The 26518-nt window shown below is 34.7% G+C and overlaps 1 protein-coding gene across 5 annotated transcripts in view; it reads left to right on the top strand.

The window, feature by feature from the left end:
* Positions 1 to 4147: 4147 nt before the first annotated feature.
* The window catches only part of LOC149775408 (cytospin-A-like), a 97378-nt gene continuing 75007 nt past the window's right edge, over positions 4148 to 26518 (top strand). For 3 of the 5 annotated variants that reach the window (XR_016416573.1, XR_016416574.1, XM_089944068.1), the window contains exon 1: positions 4148 to 4258. The gene's annotated coding sequence lies outside the window, so the exon portion shown is untranslated. Of the gene's footprint in view, positions 4259 to 17736; positions 17806 to 26518 lie in introns of those variants that run through there. The other 2 variants (XM_089944071.1, XM_089944072.1) reach the window with 2 other exon arrangements.

Here is a 26518-nt window from a genome sequence, read left to right as displayed (position 1 = left end):
CACCCAGCACCAACGATAGGCTGGTTTAAGTTGACTTTAATGCTGACAAAATGTGTTTGTCTAATTAAACTTCAGAAAAAGTAAAAACCTCGAAAACAGGTAGACATTTTAGAATTGTAAAACACATTTTATGTGATACGCAAACTATAATTTATGTCGTGTACTCTTTAAATATTACAACGCACTATGTAGGGGAAACCAAAAGAATTGTACCCGTTATGTTGGGGGTGGGGGGGGGAATTTTTGGACATAAAACTGCAAAGAGAAATGAAATATCTGTCAACGTATTTTAGTACCAACAGTTGTAAAGACCATCCGAGCATGATTGGCATTGAACATAATATTGTTTAGTCAAAGGCAAATAGGATAAAAAGAGACAAACTATGGGTTAACAGAAATTCCAACAGTCTGCAATCCAAAGACCCAAGTATAGTATCTCCAAACCATTCCGTTTGTTTGTACTCCCCACCGATTTTAAACACAGATGGCATGAAGTAAATAAAAATTGAACAAAACTAAGTCATTTCATTAATTGATTTAGAAGTTCTAACCAGATTGTTGCCAGGGGGTCCCAAACATTGTCAACTTGCTGGCGTTTCGAATCATACGGGAGTTTCTTTCGGACACAGGGTAGTAATAATATGGAAAGATGGCAAGCAGCCTGGAAATGGAGACATAACATAAAGTATATATGGGTTTGGCTGACCAGGATTGGTTAATAATGTAAGTTACGTTTTAGGGAAAAGATTCTTTTGAGAGCTTATCCTACTTGTAAGTGAGAAAAAATAAAGACATTGTTTTATTGATGGAATTTCAGTTCTTTAACTGTTTTATTGATGGAATTTCAGTTCTTTAACAGTCTTGAGTTTGGAACATTCATTACTAAAATTAGCACCTGACTCTTAAGTGTGGAATTGAAAACACATGTTTCAAACACATGCAGGTCCAGAAAATGCCGCGGCTCATATACTTTCCTCTACATAGAAGCTGACATCCAGGTTTCATCTATACTGATAAATATAGGTTTGATCATGAGCTCACAGAAATTTTAAGTTATTGAATTTTTAATATCATGGTGTTTGCATAGGTTTACTATGGGAACTGAATTAGTACCGTGAATCCTATAGCGATACGGTCGCCATGTTTGTTTGGGTCAGTTGATGCTTTTATGCAACAGAGATGATGAAGTTCACCGTCTTTTTTGAAAATCTAACTAATTACGTACATTTTGAATTTACATCTCTTTGCACACATGTATACCAAAGTCCCTCCTGTTTATTTGTTCAATTTCTTTTAGAAATATTAAAACTAGACTTACAAATATTGGATGCAGACAACACAGATTTGACTGAAATAGACAATTCTAGAAACCAGAAATGGACAGCGAACAGTCTGTCTGCTTATTTACGTCGGGAGCTTCCGTTTGCGTTGAAGCGCCAATAATTTGACAGTGTTAGGGACCCCTTAGAGTCAGCCAGGATAAACATTATAAATCAATGAATGAAGTGATTAAGTTTTGTGCATTTTGTAAATATCCTTTACGTTTTTTCGTTTTTAAAATCGTTAGAGGGTACTAACAAACTGGAGGGTGTGCGAATAATATGACTACTTACTAACCTGCCCAGACAAATAAACGGAAGGTGTCATAATGGAATTATTACCGAGACACTTAAATTTTCGGTTACTGTATATGATTTTGATTCAGGCGTGCACATACATATATATTATAAACCAGAAACTTTGTTGCACAAACGGAATGAAGATACGTTTTCGGAAAGCAGCGTATGGACTGTAGACAAAGGGAGTTAAATTTACAGTCTCTTATATTTTGATTATTTATGACTATAAGTAAACAATTACGTGCAAATTGTTATTTTGTTCATGTATGCTCGTCATTGTTTTTCATTAGTGTTAGTTCGCAAACTCGATTATGATATTGAAAGATGAATATTTTTACCAGGACTTTATTTGGCATTACAAAGAAAACGATGGAACATTTGCCACGTGTACATGAGCTTAACAAATATCCAAATGTAAAAATAATGATATTTTATAGTTGCATGTGTGCTATACACAGTGAAAAGTATTTACAGTTTAATCAATTAAATTTGTATGTGTGCTATACACAGTGAAAAGTTATTACAGTTTAATCAGTTAAATTAGTATGTGTGCTATACACAGTGAAAAGTAGAGTTTCATAAATGAAAGGTGCTCAGTATTATTAGGTACAATAGTCTTCTACACAATGGCTGATCTTGGCATTCAATAATTTCATATATTTGAATATGTTACAGTGAATCACTAATTAAAAAGTATTACCTTACATACACAAACAGTTTGTTAGCTATGACACTGAAATTTTCAAATAAAAAAACAACAAAACGGATAAAATAAGCACATGCCATTAGTTTGACATGAAAAGAAATATTCTTATAGTCGGACGGGATAACAAGACAAAATGCTGACAAGGTATAATAAAACAATAGCATATTTATGTCAAGGACTTTTATTAATAACGGTACAATCTTCAGGCATCGTATCAACCCTATTTTAGATGAGGTTAAGTACAAGAAACAAATAAATGAGTGCTATCAGGTCCAAAACACATTCAAATAAAATGCCGCAACACAAAATATCAACGTGTACAGATCATGCAGATTTGCAATGTTGCAAGCCACGGGCGAAAATGGCTCCTTTTGCGACGAGTAGGTCATTTTTAAAATAAAATAAAATTGGTAACGTTAATGGGGAAAAGATAAAGGTGAGAGAAAGCAAGCGCGAAAAAGTTTATTGCGAGTGTGGATAAGTCAAGTTATAGTATGGGAGCTGATGTCCAATGATAACAAAAGTATCTTTCGTAGTCATTTTGTTATTAAATAATTATTATATCAATACTACCTTCAATAATTGATTATTAAATACAAAGTAACGAAACGGAAAGCAAGCACACACACAGACACACACACAAACACACACACATGGCCACACCTTTATCTGTCTTCTAACTAGAAGATATATTAACTAAACAAACCATCAAAAATACAAAGGAAACGTGTCGTTACACCATTTCCTGTCATAAAAAACATACAAGTACTGTTGATAGCAGCTGTAGTAACCTTATTACCGGGAAAGAGTGACTACCTCACGGTGTGCGGCAACATACGTATTTGATAAGTAAAACAGAGACAGATGTCATCAATGTATGACTGCCTTCGTAGGGCCATGGACATAATGGTACCCTCTCCCGAACAAAACGTGTTTATTATTTCCTGTACAGATGGGATCAGACCCTATATTATCACAATATTGAAGTCTTCGCTTACAATAATTTACACATTAGTACATATATATATCGTCAAAATTATTGCTTCTAGTTACATTTAATTCATTGTTGTGAAAATAAAGTAATGAAGATGTGTGTGTATGTGTCAGAGAGAGAGAGAGAGAGAACGGCTGTGTTCGATTCTATACACATTAGTAAGTTTGCTTATATAGATTATAATACAAAATTTAACTATGCTCGGATAGAAGTACTGGTTCAAACTGTTCCCAGTTTTCACGACATTTTATTTTCTGTCCTCTTTGACCGCAAATTATTCTTCTAGTATATTATATTCTTTAAAGAAGCTTTTAAAACCATTTGAGGTGTTGTTCGTTTATGTGTACCACTCCTCAATTATAATTTCATAGAACTTTTCATTTGTTGTTACATATTGTACATTTTTTTGTAATAATATTGTTATATGTTTTTTATCTTATAGGCGTTGTCTAATGTTGTAAAGCGCTTAGAGCTTCTAAAGATTAGGTGCCATGCAAAGTCCTCATTATTATTATTATTATTATTTAGTTTTCTTTTTGTTGCTTTATTTGTGTAAATTAGTTTTTGTTTTATGCATTTGATGTTAATCTCTGGTTGCTTTCATCCACGCTCTTAAGAATTTTTCTTTGTCCTCGTTCTTTACTTAGTAACGATTATAGATCAGTTTAAGACGACACTTAACACACGGAGAACGTAGAGGTTTTGTTAAAGGGATGTAATCCCATTACAACCGGTTTCTTGCTGTTCAGTTGCTTCCCTTTACGTTAAGAAAATAAATGGAATGATTCGTTAAAATATTCATCCGTTTTTCACATTTATTCATTGCGCAAACAGGATGCGCGCGAGAGTTCAATTTAGGAGGCTGGATGTGAGTAGATCTATACAAAGATGCAGATAAAGGTGATATTTATTTAAATTCGTTACAAGTGAAGACGACAGGTAGGTATGAAAGAGGTTTTATAATCAGAATATCTGTTGTATGGTGTCACTGAAGGAAGTGTTGGGCCTGGATAAAAGATGGTCAAGATAGAAGGAGATGCGGGTGATAGAGGTGTATACCGCCTCGGAGGCAACAAAGTTTGAATTGACGAGTATCAGCATTAAGTTGGATGTTTATAAATAACTTTAAACAAAACCAAAACACTGAAACATGCATGAGGTTCAATTACAGTGGATTATCTTTTTTGTATCTTTTTTTTTATCTTTATAAAAACAAGCGATTGCATCAATTTCTTTATTATGCAAGGGCAGTTTCATTTCTAACCTCACAAGCCACGGGCAAATATCCGCCTCTCCATTTATTGCAACCGTGGCTGCCAGCAACAGTATTTCCTCATTTCTCATGAATATGCAAAAGCAAATATATATAGTCCACAAGAGATTGAAACAGACACATCACAAGCGCCCATTTATGAATCAGTAAGTGACAGTGTTTGGAATAGAAACTTGAATTGGCTCATTCATGATTCATCAACAAAGGTAACGTTGGGTCAGTTTTCGGAACAATTTTTTACTCTGGCTCCCAACAGTTGGTTTAACAAGTTTATTATAAATGAAGAAATATTATCCCAGGTAGTTAGGAATGAAAAAGGCATGTATTGTACTTTTGTCCATGGATTGCAGTGATGCATTTCCAGCTTCACATGCATTTTTTGATACTGCAGTACCGTTTGAGATTAATTAATAGGCTGCCTTGTTTTGTTTTATTTTTGCCTGCAAGCATAGGCGAGACATGTATTGCAGATATACAGCTTCATATGAAAATAATGACAAGAAAAAAGGATGTGTTTCAAACCAGTTATTTTAATAATTTATTAGTATTGCAATAAAGAAAGAAAAATCACTCAATGATTTAATGACCAGTGTTTACAGTGAATATATATGCAACTGCTTACTTTGTTGTTCACTACATGACGTAGGTAATACTTTCATCATTCTATACTTGTATATGACAGAAAAATGGTCAAACTATTTGCCTGCGTAGGCATCAGTATTAAGATTTTACATTTAAGACTGTTGTATCTAGTGATCAGAATTTGCTAATAGATAATTGGTTTCACTTAACCAACTGATAATCGATTATAATCAGTTACTGAGAGCATGAGTTCAGAATGTTAATGAATGTACAGGAGTAATTTCTTTAATGACATGTATACTTTAACCAGATAAAAATATTACATTTTTTAAATTTTGTTAACTTTGTTATACAACTTTGTTAAAAGGAAGCAACTTTTTATGACTGACCAGTCTTATGCAGCTGAATTACTGTTGCAGTCCCCCAAAATCCTTTCATTCATATGTGATGTGTCAATAATTTAAAGTATAGAAGGACGTGGCTTTCTTGTTTGTCATTATTTACAAACACTTAAAAGGATTTTACATATTACATTAAATCCACTAAATGTGTTTACATTTATTAACTCAAGAATTTGACTGCTTAATAATATAATCATGTCTGGATGTTCCTAATTATGAAAGTTTGCACCTACAGAATATAATATGGTTTTATATTGGTAAGTTGTGAAGGGAATAAATAATTCATATCAACTTTAGTCAATTGAAAGCTTGATTTAGCTTAACATTTACACAGAAGGTTTATTAACCTTAGTGTTTTGCATGTAACTAAAATGAAGTAGTCTCCCTTTACACACAATCATTTATGGAGCTTCACAATCGATTATCTTATTGCTTCTCTCAACCAACTGATGATCAATTATAATTAATGACCAGAACAATGCTTGTTGTATCGATGTCTGCCTCATTGATCCCAGTTTGAAAACAGCTCTTGAGTTGCATCCTTTTAAGATTCACACCTTAACATGTTTCTGTTTAATCAAATGCCCTTGACTGCCTTATATACATATTGATTTCTGAGTCAACATTGATTTGGATCAAAGTTTCTTAGCTTACAGAACATTCAGAACTGGAAATTTTGTGATACATTTTTAACAGTCACCATAATTGCTCCCACCTATAAGCTGTACCCCTGGACAAACTCAACTGGCCTAGCCCATTACATTAAACATGCATTGCTTTGTATGGGTTAGTATATGTGGCAAAGTGACCTAAGAGACAAATTAGATTATCGCTGGCATTAATTGCTTTAATCCAGAAGACAAGATTTTTGAATCTGTATGAAATTATACATCAGTACTGTATATCAGGATACAGAGATTTTGTCAAAATTAAGTTGTACATGGACAAGTAAATAAAAAAAGTTTACTTATCTGTATAACAGACCCACCTGTCAGTAATTTTATACTTAAAAGGAAAGGGGAAGACAGGACTATTACAATGTTTGCTTTTATTAATCTGTATTATTTAAATGCATGCAGTTTGGATACTTGACACATAAAATACACTGGATATTTCAGCTTGTCATATTTTTGGACTTTTACGTTCAAGGTCTAACAAGAATGCATTCTTGGTCTATAACTGCTGAATCAGTACTAGCATCTGAAAGGATGGATAAGAATTTTTGGTGTGCTAACAGTTTGTCTTTTCTTGTGATAACATGTCCTCCAAAGAATCCACTGGTTTTGTCTGCTGTTGGGGGGTATTGATTAGTTGTCAGGGTTCAAGCTAGACTTGAATGTTGGGAGACCTGACTTCTCCTTCTGGACAGAAGCAAGATAAGTGGGACCTAAACAGGTAGAAGTTGGAGCAAAGCAAGAAATGTGATGTGATATATATGACTGAAAATTGTTAAAGCTACATTAAAAATCCAAATCACCCCCCCCCACCCCCCCATATATATATATATATATATATATATATATATATATATATATATATATATATATATATATATATATATATATATATATATAATATTAAGTATGTCCTCTATTTTTCAGTATGCATTTAACATTAGTTTTAAGCAGTATTTTATTTTAAAGTTGAAAAATGTGTCTAAAAAAATTAAATTCATACCCATTGTATTCATGCCTGTAGTCATATTGTATGCTTGGATTGAGATACATGCAGTGTGTTTTGGCCATATGACTTAAAAATGCACCACAGAAACAGTTCAAACTATACTTTGTAATTAATTTTAACTGATAGGAGTGATGATAGTAGAGTTTGTAATTGCAGGTTGGCAATAATGCTTAATAAACTACTGCTTAATTTTTAAATTTTATTTTCTAAAAGTTTTATATAAAATTGCAGTCAAAAAGATTTCTAAAATTCTTTGAAGCAACTCCTATAACATTTACTTAGGAACAAATGCACAAGTGACTTTGAACCATACCGTTTGTTCTGATTTCATTGTTTCCGATATAACATTACTTTACTGTAACTATTCATTGACAACACATGACGCATTGAAGTCGATATGTGACTCAAGTAGAACATCTTTTCAAAATGAATCGCCACAACCAAGAACATGTATTGCACCATGTGAGTGCATCTGTTTTTAGAAAGAGGGATTTCTTAACCGATCACTTTCTAGCTTCCTTTCAACAATCCATTGATAGGACTGCAGCTTAATTGTTTCATTTTTTGCCTACATGCTGGTAGTACAGTAAAAACTCTTATGAGCAACCTCTGCTATGAGTGACCACCTGTCCTTGTCAACCACAATTGTAATGCATGGATTGACTTATATAAACGCTGTTATGAGAGACCACCTGCTAAATGCGACCAGCGACCACGATGTCTTGGCAAAATATGTATTTTGATAATCTATGAACAACCGCATTGCAACAAAAAACGTATTGACACCACTGACCTTGACTTAATCCTTTGTAAACATGAGTGCCCAGGATATATGTAGTATGCAAACAAAGTGCACATTAAATAACACTACAATTTAACAACCATATGGCGAGATAAACACCACTAACCATCATTTAAACCTTTGTAACAATGACCGCATAAATAGTAAAGATTGTTCTAATAAGGTATTTAAAAAACAAAATTAGCTAGCTACTAGGTTTGTGAAATTTGTGAAGTCCAGCGTATGGTGTCATTTGTAAACTGCAGTAAACCAGACTAAAGTACATGTCACTAACTGCCATTGTAGTGCTGAAGTCATGTGAAGAGCCAGTAAGATTAACCATTTTTTCATGAAAAGGGACAATGATGGACATGCACAGTCAATTTAGAGGTTTGTATTTTGTCTTTCTCTTTCTGAAAACCCATACAACGCTGGTAGTCCTATAATGTCATAGTGAGAAATCTTTTGAAAGGGCTTGAGTGTAGGGTTGAGTACATTGTTTGTCTTTCCAGTTAATCCGTTATGCCTGGGGGGTGAATGAGCTCTTTGCCTTTAATACTACTGTAGTAAGTGAGAATCATTTCCGGATTTTGTTAAAAAATTTTGTTACAGTGTTTCACCAAGCAACCATCTGTTTACCTGGATGCAGAAGGTCGCAACCTTTACTTATAGAGCTATATAATGCTGGTGATTTAAACTTCGTCTCAAAATATATGTATTGTTTCTTGATGAGTTAATTGTCTTTTGGTTTAATTCATTGGTACATAATATAAATTTATTCAACATTTCCCCAAAACTGAAATACATATAGTCGTTATTATGTCAGCACTAATAACAGTGGCAGAACCTCCGATAAAAAAAAAAAAATTCTAACACTGGAAGAAAGAACATGTTCATGTGATGTTCAGATATAAATTTGATTCATGTTGTTTTAAAATGTATATCTTTATTATATAAAGTTATTTTGAGAGGAATGCATGCAATATTTAACAAAATTTATGAATAAAGGATATGGTACATGTGCAGGGTGTATGGATATTTCTTCTTCATCAACAATGCTAACTATTGACCCAGGAAACCAGTCCATTTTCACACACCTCTTATGAGAGACCACCTATCTTGATAGACCGCTTTTGGTTGGCTGAAGGGGTGGTCTCTCATAACAGGTATTACTGTAACAATATGCATTGGTTAAATAGCATTTGGTTCACGATCATTTTTGTATTTTCATGAAAATGACTGTCAGAAAACATCCTTGACCTTAATGCATTTTTTCAAATTTCACAACATATGAAAAGATATTGCATAAACCAGTACTGTCACCTATATTGGTTGTAGCTGGTTTGAGTATTGATTGATACAATTCAGCATTTGTGTGTACCCTGATATATTATAATGTAATAGACCTTGGGGATCTAAAGCTTTAATATGATGGATGTTTTTTCTTATGTCATAAATTAAATATATTGTTCATGTGAATGAATATACATACATATATATATATATATATATATATATATATATATATATATATATATATATATATATATATATATATATATATAAACGGCTAAAAGAGTGAATTGGAACATTGCAATGTTATTAGAAATTTATACATTGCAACTTACCTTGAAATCTGTATTAAATCGTTCATGTTGTATGTCAAGTGTGATCACCGGTCATGTGATGACAACTGCAGTGTCATCGAGTTCAGTCTCGCACATCGTCAAATACTAACAAAATCTTCGAGAATCTTACTTTATATGTATTGGTCACACTCAGAAATATGTTTATCACACTTACATTCCCATCCAAATCATTCTTTGAATAGCACTAAACTTGATGACTCCAACAGCTGAGATGAAATTATGTCTGCAGGCAACATGGCCGACACCAGATCACATGACTGGGTCCACACAGTAAATTTGTCAAGTTTATATTTTGTTTAAATTTCACTTGTTGATTTTAAATGCTGGCCTTCTTTTATACATGTATGAGTATGTTTTGGATGTTTAATACTGTAGTCTTCATTTTTATTCTGGTCAGTGTATTTCATTGTTTTCAGCGTTCGTTGCTGCTGTGTTTCCTCTTCACCCAAGCATAGCAGTCTTGGCTATGACTTAAAATACTTTGATGTTTGATGGATAGGACATAATACATGATGTTAATATATTTGCTAATGACAAGTGATGCTATTTAAATTGTATAGTAACCCTCATATTGTGTCACTGGTTGTAGAGTATCTGTTTGGCACCATCTGACCTATTTGGCATCTGGACAAGCAATGATTGGTTAAAATTATTTCACATAACTATTTTCCGAAGAGTATAAATAGGAGCGAAATTCAAAGATCGGCAAATAGCTGTCAGCATTAGTGCCTCTATCTACATATCTATATATCTCCACCATATAAAAAGAAACACTGTATTGAGGTAGATATAATTAAAGACCTGCTGTAAAACATTAAAAAGCTTATAGGTACTTGTAAAAATTAGACAAGTCAACAAATTTTAATTTATTTGTTATAAAAAAATAGACTTGAATTTACATTTATGTAGTACAGCAATAGGAATCAATTCAATCAAATTTAATTAAATGCTATTGATTCAGGCTGAATACAAAAGTAATATTGAGCCATACTAAATAAACAGCTATCTCCCACCACACAAAGAATTTAAGGCTGACTTTCAAAATACTTACTGTGTGGGTCATCCATTTCTTGCAGATTAATTACATTGAGGTTATGAAGGGCCAGCATATAATAGCATTTCTGTATTGCATGTTACACATAATTTATATAGGTTAGCACATACCCCCCAGTCTGTTACTATATATATGTAGGGAAAAGTACATCTGTATTCACCTCTTTTTCCTCAGATACATTATCCTCTCATTTATCTGAAGGAAGGAAGTCATTTCACATTTTTCTAATTCCAGTTTGATCTCTGCTATAATACATTTATTCACATTTTATTTGTTTCATTGTGTTTTTTTTTCTTCCATTCCATCAACTGCTTCTTGAAGGCATGCACGTGACAATCAGAAAGAAGCTATGATGCTAGGTTGAACTGTTGCTTGAAAGGTCAGAGATGGACATTTTTGTTTTATCTAGTGCTTGTTTTTAGCAGTGTTGTTGTTGTTGTTGTGGGGTTTAATGCCATTTTTCAGCACACGATTGGCTGTACATGGCAGCCAGTATTAATGATGGAGGAAGAACCCAGAAAACCCCGGGAAAGAACCACTGACCCACGAGAAGCTACCGGCAAGCTTTCTCACATACCCACACTGGCTGAATTCAAGACTCGATTAGGCATAGACAGGTGAGATGTCAGTGATCCATAATGGAGAGTGTTTTAGACCACTCAGCCACTCGGGGGCCCTCTTTAGCAGTGGATTTGCTGCATAACTGTAATGGACTATGTTCAAGTTATATGACACCTAATTGCTTACAGAGAGTTTACATGATATTCTGACTCCCTAATGAGAGCTGCCAGGAGTCGTATCAGTTTCTCGCCCTTCCTTATCACTCATGCGTTTATTTGACTTGACCAATGGGTGTATGTGAGAAAGCTTGCCAGTACCTTTGCATGGGTTTGTAGTTTTCTGGGATTTTTCCAGGTTCTTCCTCCACTAGATGTACTGGCCACCATGTATAGCTTGACATATGTTGAAAAATGGTGTTAACCCCCCCCCCCCCCCCCAAAAAAAAAGACTTAAACATTTTGCAACACATTATCTTCCCTTGGGTTGGAATTTATTTCCCAGTGTGTTTATAGGTACAGTTTCCACCAAATATACTGGTCACTTTGTGTAGCCTATCATGTGCTGGAAAATGTTTTTGTCACCTTTTCCTTATTACCTCCTTCAGAACTAAATGATATTAAAGAAGCTTGTCGCTTGAGTGCCATATTTAAAAAGTTGTGTTTTAAAATGTAATGCAGCAGTAAATGCTTTTCTTTACCTGACAAAAATCATGTGAAACATTTTGGGGACCAATGAATGGAATACTGCACTTTTATTGGTTGACTGAAAATGAAGTTATCAGTTGACACAGCATGTCGTTTTGGTCGACCAGTGAGAGGGCAGTATTCCATTCAGTGTGTTGTATTTATCTCATTAACCCTTGGTGAATTTTGTCCTTCTTGTCAGTAAGAAATATATTTTGGGCACTACATCTGAATACAGCCAAATAAATCGTTTTGCAAGAGATTTTAGTTTAGCCTGCAGCCTACTTGTGTTAGAAACATTGCTTTTCAATGACTATTTCGCTCATGAATGTGTGCAGAAGGGTAAAAGTTTTTTGTGTGTTTTTGTGCGTATTGGACCCATCATTTTCGTGTCCTGTCCTTTTTTGACTCCAAATCTCCATTTTATCCCACTTTTTGCAAAGGTTCTTCTGTCTGTGTGCAGTTCAGACCGGTCTGCCTTAGATCTGAGACCAAAAGACTAAAATTCAGACACAAAATAGGATTCCTACCATGACTGAATTATGGGTGTAAAAAATTGGGTCTTGTAAAATAGGCTTTTGTAATGCGACTAGAAAGTCCAGATTATTTGGTACCATTGTAGAGCTACATCTATCTACTTTTCTGTAATACCACCCACTTTAGTGTATCTTAAATGACCGTGACACTACAGCGCTCAGAAGTAGGGTACTACCTCCTGACGCTTATACAGGGTGCCAGAGGTTAATGGGTTACATGTGCGCAATCATGCCTATGTCGAGCAGTAGCATGGAAAAATTGTCAGACATTTCTTAAAGTTGTGATGGTAAACCAGAGTTTGGATAGGCATACAAAGCCTGAGATCAGTTTAAAATTTATTACACTATGCAACATGTGGCTTGAAATATCAGCACTGATTCTTCATTAGGTTTCTTGAGAAGTGTCCTCCCTTATAGTTATTTTTAGTATACTTATGACTGATAGGTAAATTGTAAGCAACAATACAAGCCCTTGTGATCGAAATCATTGAGTTTGAGCCTTGTTTTTTCATGGGTTTTTATGTTGTTGTTTTTTCTTTCCCAGCTGGCAACTGTTCTGCAAAATTTCCTAGCCTAGAACTTTTGGTTGAAATTTCAAGTTCTGATAAGACCAATCCACTTTCAAATGTAGTACACCTTTATAGTGCTACACATACAACGATCCCAAGGGACATTTTCCCACTGAAAACTGCCAGTATCCCCTTAAATGAAACAAATTCACATAATATTTTGATGTAGAAGATGCTGGCAAAGGTACATAATAAATCCCTTTAACCGAGGTGCAACAATTCTCTCCCCTTAACATTGTATTGAGGGCCAGTAACTGAGATGTTATTCTTACGTGCCATAAAAGTTTAACCTTGAACAAGCTCAACAGCTTTTGTGCCAAGCCCATTCCCTTGGCTGTGGTTTTGCTAGATAATAGATATGGAAAGTGGGAGTCTCGTTTATCAGCGAGGAACTTGATAAATTTGCTTGAACTATTCTACATAAAAGCAACTTGTTTTTTACTTGCAGTGTTAGTATTATGTTGCCTTAATCAAGGATATTGAATTCTTAAATCACAGTTGAAGGCTCAGATACTATGTAGGCCTGCAAAATCTGTTTTGCAGATTTACTAATTACAGGAGATTTATATCTAATCTTAAATTGTGATCCCTTTGGAGTCCTTAAGTATATGTCAACGCCCTAGATTAATCACAGTGTTCAAGTGTTTTACTTTCCTTTTATTTTAATACCATTTTATCTTACCTACTTTCCATTTGTATTATAACTAATATACACTTACCTTTATATTGTATCTTCATGGTACATGGGGCTTTCCATGGGGAGAGGATTTTTCATCCTCGTGCATGTTTCACGGGTCACCCCATGGGTTGTAGATTTTATAAGGCCCCCCCCCCCCACAAAAAAAAATTGTTTCCCTCATCAACCTGTTGATCTCTTGCCATTTTTTAAAAAAAATTCACCCGCACCCCACCACTTGGTATTCCCAAATCTGCCACTATCAGTGACATCAAGTTTACAGTTTTGTCAGTTTCTTGTGTAATGTTGGTGAGGAGTTATTGAAATTATATCTATATGTGTCTTGGGTTCAATATCTTTCTTCTAAAAGTAGGTCACTGTAACTATATTTCATATAGAAGATCAGATTGCATTCGACATACATTCATTTTTGATATGTTGAAATCAGAAAAGTGCTAGGTTGCTACAGTCTTGGTTATTAAGTATAATATGCAACGAAAAATATTTGAGTTTATTGTTTCTTTTGTGGTGAGGGTGGAGGGTGGAAACAGTTCAAGCTAATGTTTGATATTTGTAACTTACACTGAAGAGCATCCACAAGCCAGGATGAGATACAGATAAAAACTAATCCAGAATGGGAAACTCTATTGTAGTAGGTCCCCCTTCCCATACAAAAATTGGCATTTTTCCAGAAACCTTACCTACCATATTTTAATGGACCTGACCATGTAGAACTCTTTATGATGTACAAAAATAAAAATCTGCATCAACTGTGCCCAGTACCCACAAACCATTAACTTTACATTGGAACGTGTGAACTAACACCTGCTGGAAAAAATATAATAATTTAAAAAAAAAGTCTACCCTATATACTTGCTTATAAGACAAGTCCGACTGCAAATTGTACAGACCAAGACCTATCATCACATAATGCACCAGCACATCCGGGTCTGTGAACAGAGGATCTCAAATGATAATGATTTAATATTGAAGGCTCGTAAAAGCTGGATATTTTTCAACTTGTTTCATAAATTCAATATTAAATCATTACCCGTTTCAGATTCTTTTTATCACATAGCTTTTATTTCACTGGAAATTATTTAGATGGAAAGAAGAATGAATGATTTCGTTATTCAGACAGACATTGCACCTTTCATTTGTTGCACGTAAAAAATAGTCCCAACCAAAGTTGAACTACTATTGACAATTAAAAGGAAACTTTTCTTACAAACTGTAAATAAAATAACAAGCATCCTTCCGAATAAACAGAACATTTTACACAGAAAAAATAATTTTCAACACAGAATGTCCAATGTGTGTTATGTTGCATTGATTGATGTACTACCCGTACAGTTGACAATCCATGTTTACATAACCTTAAAGTGTCATTTTCACTACTAAACAGTACATTGATATTGCGATATTCATGTGAAAGAAGGTTTACTGGGTGCAGATAATCGGGTATTTACTGTAATGTATTTGTGACCAGATATTTGCGGTGTTTGATTTGGAACAGGAGACTACAGAATATGGAAACAAATTTCGTTTTGACTCGGAATTCCATCACATATTTACTGCATAAATATGCAGTAGTTGGATAAACTTGTGTAAGTTTGGAGACTGGTTCATGCCCACATTCTTCTGTGAACAGAGGTGGGTTTATTTACTGCTGTAAGTTAACATTTAAATCACATATAGAGTGGATTCCATGTTACAGATATACATGTACCGCCTCCCTCAATTCCCACCCCACACAAGCAATTCCCGTAGTTTTACTTGTTGTTTTTGTCTTGTGGTTTTAGCCATTTTTAATGTTATGATATGTTATACATGACATAACAAACCTCTGTGGGGATAAATTAGCCATATTGAAAAAGAAGAGACCATTTTTCCCCAATTCCCTTTTGCGAGTTGATTCGAAAAAAAGAGCCAAAAAATGTTCACTGAAACCAAAAAATTCCAGAATGCAGAGTTAAAAAGGTTTTTCATGATCACACCCAATCAGTAAAGAGAATACTGCACAATAATTTCATGGGCTTATTTGGACCAATCAGGACCACATAAAGTGACATTTTATTGTGTGGTAATATAAAGAATATGACACTGCACATTCTACATGAAAACTGTCGTTACTATGTGATAAAGTTTGTTATGAATATTCATTAGAACAAGCAACAGATGTCCCATTTTTTATGTGTTTAGCAGAACGATACATAATTTTTGCATAGTGGACTAGTTGGCAATAAACATCAATAATACCATGCTGTGCTTGTAATTTGCTTGAGAAGGGAAACTTTGAGTAGGCTTGAGATCTCCCTGAATGACTTCACCAGTAAAATTAGGTATGATGTCGTAACCTCAATGATGTTTAGGCAACAATCTGATCCTATACTGTACAATGGAAGAAATAAAACCATTGCCAAAGACAAAAAAAATGAAATTTAGGTAGTGATAAATTTATTAAACCTGTATCAGGTAAATACTGGAATGTTTATGCTAACTGTACCTAGTCAACCATGACAGATAACACAAGATTCTAGTGGTAATTTGTGTTAAAAATAAAGCTTGTTATGCCATATTTGGATATTCTCTGATACGTTATTCAATGAATACCATATTACTATGATCTGTTTATGTTTCCAAATAAGGCAGTAATGTTCTTATATGGCATCAAGAAAACAAGGCAGAAAGCAGAAGTAGTTATCAATTGAACTAATGTAGTTGATGATTGAAAAGAAGAAGAAAAAAATATCAGAAAAGGTAAACGATATTTTATATGTATTTCTACAATGTCATGCAGCACTTCATGTATTGTGTGGGTATGTGAGAGAGCTTGCCAGTAGCTTCTTGAGGGTCGGTGGTTCTTTCTGGGGATTTCACGGGTTCTTCCTCCACCATTAATACTGGCTGCCATGTATAGCCTATCATGTGCTGAAAAATGGCGTTAAACCCTACAACAACAACAACAACAACAACTTCTTGTATTGAAAGCAAGGAATATATATATTTCTTTTAGTATGTGTGGGGAACAAGTTCAATTTTTTATATATAGTAGATTGAAAAGGTGCCGGGTTTGAATCATGCCTGGATACTTCATCGATACACATAAGCTCATGTTAGTACCCCAACCACGAAGTAGGGTTATTAATATTAGTACTACAGTAAAATCTCATTGGTCAACAGTGTAGAAAACATTTCTTGCATTGCATTTCCTGTCTTTCTTTCATACTTCTGAAAATTTGGATATATTTTTGATGTACTGATAATAATTTGCATTACACATGAGACAAAATGAATCATTTATATAATGTCTGATTTTTATTGCAGACAGGCACACATATGTATACACACATGCAGAAGGCAGGCTCCTAGTATTTCTTTTCATAATCATTATCTCTAATGGAGGAAATCTTCAGACAATTGAACAGTTCTAATACAATAAATACTGTATGTTTTTCTGTAATTTTGCATCATTTTCAGTTGAATTTTTCAATGCAGGATGATATTTTATATTTTATGTATGTTTATGTAGTCACAGATGCATGTGCATATTGTTCCAGACTTAATACTTTGATTTTTAAATCACGTAAGTATCTAGTGTCAAGCCAGATTCTTCACATCATTTTGTATATACTGTATATATTGTACATAACAGATAGAAGGTCTCAAGGTAGATAAGTTCTGTAACTGAGTTACCTTCTCTAAATAAAGTATTATTATTATTATTATTATTATACACATTATTATTGGACTTAATCAGTGACTATCTCTCATAGACCCTCTCTGTATCATCTAACATCCTATTTCTGGACTTCTGTCAGATTACAGCCTTTTCAAGTAACCTGTTATCTTCAGTCTCACTTGTATATTGATATGTTTGGAAGCTTTAACATCATGAGCAGATAAAAGCTCAATTCAGAGGCTCTGTTACATCATTAGCAATCTCAAACCAGTCCATACATGTACACTGTTCAGATAGGATGTGACTGTGTTGTGAACACAAAAGGTAAAAGATGCCTGATGGCAGGGAATATTGAGGTAAACCACACAGACACACACAGAGACACAGAGTATGTATTACCGGATGCGCGACTGTGGGATGCATTCTACCACTTAGAAATTCACAGATAATTTTACTTTTGCATCGTATTTTGACAGTCCCTACCTTTAGTTCTTTGATTTTTTGTACATAAGAAAATTTTATCTTCTTCTTCAAAATGGAGGGAAAAACCCGGCATATAGACACCCGCATGCAACCAAACAGCAACATCATACAATTTAAGAACAAGTTATTTACTGCTGTACATGCATGTCAGTTGAAAATGACTGGAAATTTAAATTTTAATAGGGGGCCTCAAGCGCCATTTGTTACGGATCACTGACATCTTACCTCTGTCTGCGTGGGTTTGAGTCTCGTATTCGGCTAATGTGGGTATGTGAGAAAGCTTGCCAGTAGCTTCTCGTGGGTTGGTGGTTCTTTCCGGGGTTTTCCTAAGTTCTTCCTCCACCATTAATGCTGGCCGCCATGCATAGCCTATTGTGTGCTGAAAAATAGCGTTAAACCCTACAACAACTACAACAACAAATTTTAATAAAAGAAAATATCTTATTTTCCTTGAAACATATAAAACACTTTTTAAAAAAATCATTGGTTGACTTAGCATTATCAGAAATATTGTTGCCACACATATACACACATGTGCAAAATCTCATTATCACAATCACGCAGACATAAAATAACACAAAGTTTCTGTCTTTAAAATCTATTGGTCATTGGAATACAGTCATAAGTAGATATGGTCCTTGCTACTGTCAATAGTTCAGTTTCTTTTATGGTGATGCAAATGTCTTTGGAATACACCTTTGCATTCATCAGAGTTGGGATGGTACTGCAGTGTGTGTAATTGCCACCAGCCTGCTAGTCCAATGCCAGCCAATTTCACAGTGGAATTGGTCAAAAAATGAGCAGTCAGTCTGCAGGGCCACTTGAATTTTTAGGTATATCAAGTAAATTTCTAACTGGATGCTTTATGATACTTAAAGAAATAATAGAAATCAAATGAAAAAATAAATAATGGTGAATTGTTTCTAATGGGTCAGATGAAAAGATAAATGACTGATGTAGTTTGCATTCATTTGACGCTTGTAAGTCCAACTAAAGCTCTTCTGTGTCTATGTGATGTCGGATGACACGTTATAAACTTACTTGTGATTTCCAATGTCAACATGGGGGGCCCCGAGTGGCCGAGTGGTCTAAAGCGCTCTTTGTTACGGATCACTGCCATCTCACCTCTGTCTGCGGCGGTTCGAGTCTAAGATTCAGCCAATGTGGGTATGTGAGAAAGCTTGCCAGTAGCTTCTCGTGGGTCAGTGGTTCTTTCCGGGGTTTTCTCTGGTTCTTCCTCCACCATTAATACTGGCCGCCATGTATAGCCTATCATGTGCTGCAAAATGGCGTTAAACCCCACAACAACAACAACAAAAACAATGTCAACATGGAGTATTTGGATTCCTTAAAGTTACCATAGGCTAAAAGACCGAACATAGCAAAGGATAAAAAGAACTATTCAAAAGGAATATGACACTAACAGACAAAAAAAGTTTAAAAAATAGTTGTCACAGAATGTGCTTGGAATATAGAAACAGGATGCATTCTAAAATCACAACAATACTGTAAATTGTTCAGCTGCATTCTGCTGAAGTGAATGCATTTGGTCAAGTTCCAGCAATTCATTACTGGAACACATCATTCTGCAGTCCTTGTATGAGCGACTGTACTTTGGATACCAGAGCCTTAGTTTTGGAGGCTGGGTCTTGTTCTGATATTGTCATTGATGACATTTCAATGGATGAGGAACCCATCTCTTAATTTTGACTGTGACAATGGTAATAGCTTATTATGATACCAATCCTCCAGATGAATCATGTATGGATCTGGACAGTAAGCATCATTGTTCTGGTCATTAAGTGTCCATGTTATGCTAATTATAATAAATCTGATATAAATATCTTCGTTTTTGTTCTTTATTTTCCACATTTTATTTCATAAATAACCTTACTAAGGACTGATGCATTTTTCATTGAGTCATTGACTGTTTTTGTCATGATGAAAATGTAGGACCAGTTCGTTATTGACAGGACCAATAGCATTTTAGGTTACTGGTCCTGCGGGCTTGCATGACCTTTTGATGAGTTTCACACAGTGGTAATAGTGTTCAGATGTTACTGAAAATCCTGTTAAATTTTCTCAGCATACAAAATTATCTTTCTGTATATCAGGATTTTATACATGTGGAATACTCAGGGTTTTTAATACCCTTTCAGAGTAGAGACAAAGTGTATAACAATATGTCACAGGTGTAAATGTGTGCGATGCCAGGAAAGATATTTATACAAAATAATGAAAGAATGAAATTGAATTGAATAATTGAATAATATGTATGTGGCATATGCTAGATGCGATTCAGTTTCTGTCTTTTTCTGTCTTCATTATCATAACCAGCTGCTTTGGTGGTTTTTTCTCATTTCATTGCCCTTGCTGCTTGTATAGTCATTATGTTACATGGCCTTTCAACCACCAACATGTTTCTTAGGTTATTCTTTTAATTTTGTTGGCTGTTCCCTGGAAACAGGTGTAATCAGAATAGTCAGCATGATTTCTGATAAAGAACTTGTTTTATTGTCATTTTTTAGGATAATTTTAAAATTGGTAATCAACAGTATTTGCAAATGTCTGAATATGAACTTTAAAACTCATATTGCCAGGGTCTGATATTGTTGTTTACATACAGGCCATACATGTATTCAGTACGGGATTACCCATTAAGTGTTGCCACGTGCTAAGGTACCAGCCCAACAAGGGCACCAGAAAAAATTCAGACTAATTGTTGATGATTGAATGAATTATATTCAACCATTTTGATCTGCATGTACGAGTATTTTGATTTAGAATGATGGCAATACTGGTATTTTCCCACCATTTTTAGCTTTTAATATTCTTTTTTAGAGTTTCACTTTTTGTAAGGGTTTGAGCACCATAATATTTTCAGAACTTAGGGCACTGCATGTATTATATAATCCTACAAGGGAGCACACTTATCTCTAATTTAATACAACCTATTTAAGAATTAATGCTGATATTTCAGGTTACACTTAGAAGCATAAATTTGTTAAAAATGTTCAGCTCAGGCATTTGACTATGTATGCCTACGTGAAGTTTGACTTACTGTCATACATTTAGAAGAATGCTAGACCATTTTCCCACACTACTACCACGATCATGCCTGCTTAATATGTAAGTGCAATAAGCTGAATGGAATAATTACCACTCATTGGTTGACTGAAAATGATATACTGCACCTACTGATAACCTAATATTCTGTTCACCAATAAGGGGGCAGCATTCAGTTGATGTATGATATGCTGGTAAACTGTAAGCAGTGACATGAGCCCCTGTGCATATTACAAATACTGTAATTAGTATTCCTATTGATTGTTTCTTTTTTTTTTAAAGATCTATTTTATGTTCATTTTATATAAAGCCAAACAAATTATGCTTCCGGTCAGCCAACCCTCTCATGTTTCTCATTGCCAACCGTAGCACTTTTTTCCCCCATGGTAAAATAAAAATCACAAAAATCACATTATATATATGTTTTTAAAAATGACCTGCCTACCCTAATTTTAAAATCAGCACACTAGGAAATCTAGTAAATACCATGTGTTAAATGATTTTCAGAAATTTGATATAGAGAATTCCTCATGAACGCAGATATCTACTGTATCAATCAGAATGTCACTTGCAGGCTTTTCCTTTTCTATACGCTAATCTATGATTGGCTACGATATTTCCCTGAATTTTGAGAGATTTTGGAATGTGGTTATCTAATTTAACTTTTTTCCCCCATGGTAAAATAAAAATCACAAAAATCACATTATATATACGTTTTTAAAAATTACCTGCCTATGCTAATTTTAAAACCAGCACACTAGGAAATCTAGTAAATACCATGTGTTAAATGATTTTCAGAAATTTGATATGGAGAATTCCTCATGAACGCAGATATCTACTGTATCAATCAGTATGTCACTTGCAGGCTTTTCCTTTTCTGTATGCTAATCTATGATTGGCTACGATATTTCCCTGAATTTTGAGAGATTTTGGAATGTGGTTATCTGATTTCTGATGTTGAATGAGAGTGCTGAGGTGCTGAAACATTTGAGGTATTATGAGACATACAATAGCCACATTAGATTGAAGGGTTAACCATTAGTGGTTCAGCAGTGTATTGATATACATGTATTGTGGTTTTTCTGTTCTGGCAATAAATATCACAATACAGTTTTCTGTATTGCAATTTTTTCACAGTCTTGCATGCATCTTACAAATCGGTGTGTTCCTCACAATTTTTCCAGTTTAATTCAGGAATCATTTTTTCTTTTTGTCCTAGATACATGCTTACCACAAGATTGCAAGAGAATGTAAAACGCGATGCACAAAACCTTATTCAGTATTCGGGTCAAGTTTAATTGGGGGGGTGCAAGTCGAGACCTGGGGATATTTTTCTAGTTAAAAATAATAATTTATAAACTTCACTTTGCCTCAGACGTTTGTGTCCTGTTCCTAATGACACTAAATGAACTGTACTCAATCCAGACTTGACAGAGCCAAGCATGAGGTTGACTTGTTCAGGAATGAGTCCCTAATAATGTTGGATGAGGATCCTTTGTAACAGTGGAAAGTTCAGCAGAACAAATTTCCACTCTGTGCACAAGTAGCCAGGAAAGGTTATGCATTTCTGCAACTTTCGTTCCGTCGGAGAGAGTCTTTTGAACAGCAGGAGACATTGCTACCACACACAGAGTGCTGCTTTGAGTTCAGATGTTGTCGATATGTTTAGTTTCTTCAAGAAAAATATGCATTGACTTATTTAGCATCCAGCTAAAATAATTTTAAAATATGGTTCAGATGTGTTGAGACTGTTAAAACAATGCTCCTGTAAAGCATAGATTAAAACAGACTAAAAATGGCAGTGGGGTATTTACTTACTGATAATCTGACAGTTTTCAGGTGTTTGTAGACTTGTTTCATTTTTGTATAAATTTTGTATGTTTGACTGCCATTTGAAGTCTTTCTAGGTAATATCACTTAGATATGTGTTTTTTTAAGCAGTAAATGTTATAGTGATTATTTTATTGTTTTCATTAAGTGTTATATGAAATATGAGTTTTTTTTATATGAAATACATCACAATATAATATTTAGGTGTATCATTGCACCCCTATTAACCATGTTAGTTACTCTTAGGATTGAGCTCTGCATTTGTGTGTTGTGCCTGGGTTGTATTACAGTGCCAATAGATTGTATACATCCCCAGAATGACTAATTGTTGATATGGCATTTGCACTGTGAGTCCCCTTGCTACTGTACTTTACAAAGTCAGACTGTATCAACTAAGAGCTCTACAATTTAGTTTTACTGGGAATTGCTGCTGGGTGCTCATCATTCCTTAAATCACTGCTACATGTCAACATTTTGCCTTAAAAATAATTATGTTTTGCATGTTATATATGGAGTAAAATCTCATCTGCTAGGAAACATTGCTGCTGATCACAAACAAGCCAGTAATTTTAACAAAGATGGCTTAAATATTATCGTTTAAGGTACTGAGAAATAATAACTTTTGTTCTTCAGCATATATCTTTTTGATTGACTTGAATGTGATGTCCAAATGAAAAAGGTGTTCCACTTCATGTTCTTTACCTCTACATATTTATTTGGGGCCCTGAGTGGACGAGTGGTCTAAAGCACTCTCCATTACGGATCACTGCCATCTCATCTCTGTCTGCGTAGGTTCGAGTCTCGGATTCTGCCAATGTGGGTATGTGAGAAAGCTTGCCAGTAGCTTCTCGATGGTCGGTGGTTCTTTCCCAGGGATTTCCTGCATTCTTCCTCCACCATTAATACTGGCCGCCATGTATAGCGTATCGTGTGCTGAAAAATGGCATTAAACCCCACAACAACAACAACAACCTCTACATATTTACCTAGACCGCTCCAGTGGCCTAGATGCTAGAGCATCTGCCTCGAATGTGGGAGGTTGTGAGGTCAAACCCTGGCCGAGTCATACCAGAGACTTATAAAAATGGTACTTAAAGCTGCCTTGGTAGGCGGCCTGCTCTGCCTGGTATCAGGATAATGTGACTGGGCGGGACATCATGCTACATGTCTGCAGCATGATGCCCCAGTGCTAGACACCTCTATAAACTGTCACACTGCAGACATAGTAGCGATAAGACTGAAAAATTGTTAAAACTATGTTAAAAATCTAAACCACACACACACATACACAAATTTACCACAAGGGCTTTCCGACAGGAGTGCTCAATCACAACATCACACAAACTATTGTCAGTCATTAAGGAAATCTCTGAAATGGTTGTTTATCTTGACCTTTAATCACATCTATGACAATCAGTTGTGTAAACTGCCTTCAGGTGATTGTTTTCCCTGGGCATTAACCATGACTCTTCACTGTTTATAAAGGTTACAGGTGTATGTCATAGTCTCAATTAAGGTTTCTTTCTTTCTGTTTGTTTCCCCTTAAGATTATCCTTGAATGATATTTTTTTAAACAGGACCATGTTGGGAGGGGGAGGGTCAAATATTATTTTCTTCTCAGGACACTTTGTGTTCTGGCAGATAAGCAGGTGTAGGATTGTCCCTGCTGCAGGAAATCTGCATTCCTAAATCCAGTTCATTTTAGGGGTAAAGGGACAGAATGTCGCAGGTTAAAAAGTCACAACACTGATAAAGAAAGTCACAGGGCAAAAAGGCACAATTTGAATTATCATAGTAATGGTGGGCATACATCACAAAAAGTCACAGAACATGAAGTCACACTTAAAATTCTCAAAATAATATCTGAACGAAATAAATTAAGATCATTATATTCAGTTCTTAATTCTTACTATTTGTCGTGAGGTGGGATGATGTGTGAAATCTCCCACATGTTATGGTACTTTGATTATCTTTATCTAGGAGATGGTCGACCATTGTGTTATTGTCCGGATTGAGTAAACAATAAAATAAAATTTGAAATTAATATATGGAATAACAGAAATCAGAGCAGAGATACAGAATAGAACAGCACAAGACCTTGTATGTAAAATATGACAATATAATCAATTACATAAATGGAAAGTGAAATTGAAAATGACATTTGAATGATTCACTTTCACTTAGAAATGGAGTTACAGTATTTATGCGAAATTCAGCTAGCTGTTTAGTTACACAGATAAAGCAAATTTCATCATAGCATCGAATGTCTGATCGAACTCAAATTGCCAAAATGTCAGCATCACCTGGTTGCTTCGTCTTCCCAACTTACTGTTGGTGATAGGTCGGCATTACTGTATTTCTTTTCCTTCTCTCTTGCCTCTAGCCTTTTCATGTCATCAACTGTCTTAGTTGTAGACTGTGATGTTTTCCACTGTGCAGTACAAGTATAGAGCTTTTTTCCTTGTGCATTATTGAGACTCACAATTATTATGCAGCTGAATCTCTCGCTTTTGTGTCTTCAACTTTCTGACATATGTTCCTTGGACAGCCCAATGAGAAATACTTGTATTTCCAGGAGCTAAATTCTGGCTTGCCTTAGAAACTTAGACTGGCTGATTTTGTGAGGGAGATTTACTTAAAACCTTGAATCCTATCTGGGAACACACACACCCTCATTTAGCAGAGCCAATCAGAATTACCTGCTCAACCGCCAAAAAATTTAATGTTCCCATTAAAGTCAGAATAATCCTCCGTAGTCCACCTTTATTATAACTATTCTGGAAAATATCATTTTATGACACCTGTTTTAAATGGTCCAAGATTTCCAAAAACATTCCACAGGTTTCTCTCAGTCTTGCAACCGTAGGGGATACTCTTGTTTAGCAACTGAAGTTTTAAGAGCAAAATAGAGGTATAGAGTTATCAGACTAAGACTATCAAATATTTCAAATCAAATTAAATCGTTAATGGAATTTTGCATTAGCAGTGACAGTTACAACAATGTGATTATTTTTTTATTGCTATATACAATCTTATTTAGTTACAAATTGCTTTAAGATATCTTGAAAATATTATAAAATCATACTACCGATACTTTATGTTAATATCTCAATGATGTAGGTGCATTTAATTGTGTTTTTCATATAAAAACCTGCAGCATTACATAATTCAAAGTGTGATTTTAAATCCTGTGATATTCTGGTCTATGTGTAATTCTTAACAGTGAAAATTCAAATTGTGACTTTTTGGCCTTTTGACTTTCTGACTTTTTGGCCTATAAATGTTAATGATCGTTTGATAAGTTTGGTCTCACTATGATTTGCAGCAACATAATAAGTACATGTAGATCACTTTTTTTTAAAGAAAAGAATTGTAAGAGGCATCAGCATTGAACAGTGTTGACAAAGGTTCTACATGTTGGAATATGTTTTAGTTTTATATATATGTGCAAAATGGTCTTAGCATTTTGATCTGCACCCCAGGGTCACTTGGTTGTAACACATAGTGGCATTAGGATGAGGTCAGAAATAGCTGAGGACAGCATGGAGGTACTAATTTGTGTGTTCTTTTATTTTCATCCTGGAACTACATGTACCTTATAAACTGAGACAAGTTGAATCAGCAACATAAACCCTAATCTTCTGCCACATAACGTGCGACAAATTGTGGTCTTTGTTCTACTGATTACTA

The sequence above is a fragment of the Sinohyriopsis cumingii genome, chromosome 19, assembly GCF_028554795.1.
Source record: "Sinohyriopsis cumingii isolate HCF-2022 chromosome 19, ASM2855479v2, whole genome shotgun sequence".
Classification (NCBI taxonomy): Eukaryota; Metazoa; Mollusca; class Bivalvia; order Unionida; family Unionidae; genus Sinohyriopsis; species Sinohyriopsis cumingii.
Note: the sequence above shows the minus strand (reverse complement) of the source record. Positions and strands in the feature narration are given on the sequence as shown.